Genomic DNA, 4,650 nt, shown 5'->3' on the forward strand with positions numbered 1-4,650 from the left:
AATGACTAATCACCTCATATCATAAACACCTTGGCTTCAAAAATAGAAGGGATCCATAAATATATACACCATCCTAATTGCTGAATGAATGAAATATTCTTATTAACATCACCTTTTCTCTCGTGTGGATGGAGCGAGATATGTCCCAGATGGGCTTCATTTGCTTCAGGTCAGGGAAGGCGGTCCATTAGAATCAATGCCTTCGCCTGCAGAAACCTGGCTGACACACTCAGCCCACTTATGAACGTCTAGCTTGCTCTTGTGCACTTAGAGAACCCAGGGGCCAACCGCCCAGAGAGTATAGTTCTCATCAAGGGTCTGGAGGACTCTCACTCTCGGGTACTTCTAAATGGCAGGTCAAGGTTCTACCAGTCTGAGCGAGTCATTGAGGGGCTTGCGCCCCCAAAGACAATGCCACCCCCACACCATGCTGGACCCACCGCCAAGATCGGTACATGGTGGCAGATTGTTGCAGGCAGCAGACGTTCTCCAGCGCATCCTCCAGAACTCTGTCACGTCTTGTCACGGCTCTAGTGGAAATCTCTTCTCATCTGCTCGAAGAGCACCGGACGCCATGTGCGAATTTTGCCAACTCTTGTGTTCATCTAGGCAAAATTGCCCAAACTCCTGCACGGTGTTGGGCTGATATACACATACCCCCACCTTCGTGGATGTCTGCCCTCATACCACCCATGGAGTCTTGTTTCTGACCGTTGAGCAAGACACATGCACATTTTGCTGCTGGAGGTCTATTTTGCGGCTCTGGCAGTGCTCCACCTTCTCCTCCTTGCACAGAGGATATGGTAGCTCTCTAGCTCGGGGTGCCTCCCTACGGCCCTCCCCAGTCTCCTATTATACTGCCTGCTCTCCTGTAGCGCTCTACCTCAGGTTCTCCTCGGACACGTCGCTACTAGACATCAGCAAACCTTCTTGGCCACTAGCTCGCCATTGATGTCAATCCTGGATTGAGCTGCAACTTGAGCCACTTGTGTGGGTTGTAAGATCTACCCGTCTCATGCTCACCACTAGACTGAAACGCACCCGCGCATTAATAGTGGGACCAACATACTCAGCCAGGACGCATAGGAAACTGAGAAGTGTTCTCGTGTCACCACTGCAAGAACCACTCCTTTATGGGAGTGTCTTGCTTAATGCCTACTATTCACTTCTTGTCATTCTCATTTGCACAACAGCAGAAATTTTATCGTTCATTCAGGTTGTTCCTAACAGTGACATGATTTATTCACAGAATGGTGATTGAACTGGAGTTACATTGTGTTGTTCTAAGTGTTCCCTTTATTTTTTGGAGCAGTGTTAGCACATGATAGAACTATAGAAATCTAAACAGGATTTAATTCTAAAGGGATGTAAGTCTAGTCACCTTATATTTTCCAGACTCCGTTGGTGGACATATCTACGGTAGTGTTCTGTGTCAGTGACTGTTCCACCACTTAAACAATACATACTCACTATTTACAAGAAGAAACCCCCAGTAATTTCCAGCAGCTGTGTTCACTTGACTCCATGACAAAAAAATTAAGGTGTCATGTGTGACTCTCAGCCTACCGTGGGGTTAGGAGTGCTTAGGACAAAATTGAATTGGTTGATTGCCGCAGATTATTCTGACATGATCTGGCAGTGATTTGACAAGCTTAACTCTGTGATTTTTATTTAACCAATGTGAAAACACAGATACTGTGTAATTTATATAATACAGTATAGTTATAACTGAATGTTCGCTATCAATGCTTACATTCTGAGACACTACAGGAAGACTTGCTACCTATTCCTAGCTTTTTCTTTCTGAATGTTGATGCACTTAAATTTTATCAAATTCAAGTGTGTACTTTCATATCAGCTACAAATGGTATTCAAAAACACTTTTACATTAAAACAAAGATATTCACTATATTTTAAATACATTGTTTCTTCTCCCACTGTAAAAATTTGTCATAATCAAAACTAAAATATCTCCAAAATTTACAAATATCTTGTTCTGATTGGCAATGACGAATCTTTGTTTTTACTCCATAGTTAATTGAATTTACAGCAGTGAACATCCAAAAAACAGATAGTTTCAACCAATTTGGATGTATATATGACTCAATATCAAATCTGTCTGTGGAACAGCTCAAATAGAACAACCAAGTATTAACATTTTTTAAAAGTTAGCCTACTTTGGACACATGTTGTCACACTTAGTTTGTCCAGATTTGGTTACATCTAGGCAAATGCAGCATGATTATGGCTGTAGGAATAGATTCTAGATAATATTTAGTTGAGTGCTATATGTTACGTACAAAATATCTATCTCCCAATTTCCCTATTGAGTCTGTGACAAACTTTTTATGACGCCACAGTTTCCAAGCAAAAGTTTACCACATTGGTGAATGCTCTATTTTCCTTATCTCCTATCAGATAGTCAGCTTGAGAAGCTAACACCATTTTACATTTCTTGACCTTATCACTCATTCACTCTCAAGTCACAGTCAACATAGTATATCAACTAACTATGTTGTCGTAGTATCTTCCGTTGCAGCCAACTTCTTGTTAGCCCAGTCAATATGTTGCATCATTTCACATCAGACTCAGTCGGAAAGGGCAGGCTATATGCCTATGCACTCTAAACCTCCCTTGGACACCACCCTTCAATTGGCCTACAAGAGTACTAATGACAGTTAAACAATGCCTTACCCTTCGTTCGTGTTTCAGTCTCTCTGCTCACACAGGTAGCTTGCTATAAGGTTTTCAAGGGAATTGAAGATACATGAACTATCGTCCTTGTTTTTTGGAAGGCACTGAGGCCAAACAAATTACAGTAAACATGCTTTTTCCTGCTCAATTACCAGCTTCTGACAGTACCTAAGGCACTTAGGTAATGACAGGCATCCAAGTCGTTACTTAAACATCCCAATGTCTCTGCCATCTATTGGATGCACTTTATGTTATATCTCAAACATACAATATTACATATAATGTTTACCTTCCCTTGAAGAAATTCCCATATCAATAGAGTGCACTTCAAAATACTGAAATCCCAAATGAATTCTCTTTGTAATGATTGCAATTTCCAGCAAGACTAAAACAAGTGGCCATCTGTCAAGTTGCAGGCATAAGGGTATTGTGTTTCAGTCATCCCTAAGCCTAATATTAGTCAGGCCTGTGTACTACAGGTGTAGGATCTTTAGGTATATGAAAAATAAATATTGACAAATTATTAGATAAAATATTGAATTTGGCCTTTATTACTACAGCCCATCGAAATGCAATTATGAACACATTCATTAATGTCAAAAAAGACAATCCAAAAATAAATCACAACGAATAAGGTTTTGAAGTCCCGTGTGGCTCAGTCGGTAGAGCATGGCGCTTGCAACGCCAGGGTTGTGGGTTCATTCCCCACGGGGGGACCAGGATGAATATGTATGAACTTTCCAATTTTTGTAAGTCGCTCTGGATAAGAGCGTCTGCTAAATGACTTAAATGTAAAATGTAAAATGAAGTGTCAGGCATATATCTAGGAGATATAAGAAAGCTAAGGAAATATTTGTGTTTTTTTGGCACAAAACTACCTCCGTACTTCCATTTGTTTGTATGGGTTACCTTCAGATGAGTCCTGTGACACTGAGCAAAACAGAGAACACCATCGAGTTCGTGAGAGTCTCCCCTTTCCATAGTGGGGTCATAAATGTATTGTAGATAGCTCAAACGGTCCGGGCGGTACAGAAATACGTTGGCACATCAGAGTTATCGACTTCAGACGAGTTCCGTGACACTTGTGGGTACATTCAAAGATATACATTTTGCTCATCAGTGCCCCCTCAACATTTTGGGGAGGATGATGCCCCTGGCTGGATGTGTTGTGCCAATCAAGAGGTTATCGGCCATGAGGCCTGTGAACAGTCTGCTGGGGCGTAGATTGTACTTTGTACAAAGACCAGTTTTTATATGCTCTGGCAATATTTTACAGTGCATTTTGCAATTGAAATGTTTTTCATAAAATTTTATTTAAGAATTAATTCATGCAAAAACTAGCTACTACCAAAGTGTAGCCCTTTAAGAATGCTCGAGCTGAGCAGTGGTAAAAAAAACAATTGCTCAGATATGAGCTAAAATTGGCTGAGATCTGTGCATTTTGTGGAAAGCCTTTAAAGACAAAGAAAAACTTAAACAATGTGGCCCTAATTTCCAATTAGGAAAATGGCCATGCTCTCAACAAGTTCTGTTCAAAATGGAGCAAGGTGCCCCCAAAAAATGGAGTTAAACTCCTCCCAGGAGATAGTGTTTGTGCTGCATGGACTGAACGTGACATATTGTAACGAAACTCTAATTCTTCCTCCTCCTCGGACGAGGAGAGGAGAGAGGGATCGGAAGACCAATTTGCAGCGAGGTATGATGACATATTATCTTTATTAACAAGACGAAACTAAACACACGAAGAACACTTGATAATTTTACAAAACAACAAAACGACGTAGACAGACCTGAACGAGAGAACTTACATAAAACATGAAGAACGCACGAACAGGAACAGACTACATATACTAACAACAACGAAACAGTCCCGTGTGGTGCGAACATACACTGACACGGAAGACAACCACCCACGACAAACAATGTGAAACAACCTCCCTATGTATGTCTCTCAAT

At 41.0% G+C, this 4,650-nt stretch overlaps 1 pseudogene; it reads left to right on the top strand.

The window, feature by feature from the left end:
• LOC139026191 (olfactory receptor 4S1-like) overlaps positions 1-4,650 on the top strand; it is a 19,576-nt pseudogene that overhangs the window by 8,985 nt on the left and 5,941 nt on the right.

This window comes from Salvelinus sp. IW2-2015, unplaced genomic scaffold (genome assembly GCF_002910315.2).
Source record: "Salvelinus sp. IW2-2015 unplaced genomic scaffold, ASM291031v2 Un_scaffold4095, whole genome shotgun sequence".
Taxonomy (NCBI): domain Eukaryota; kingdom Metazoa; phylum Chordata; class Actinopteri; order Salmoniformes; family Salmonidae; genus Salvelinus; species Salvelinus sp. IW2-2015.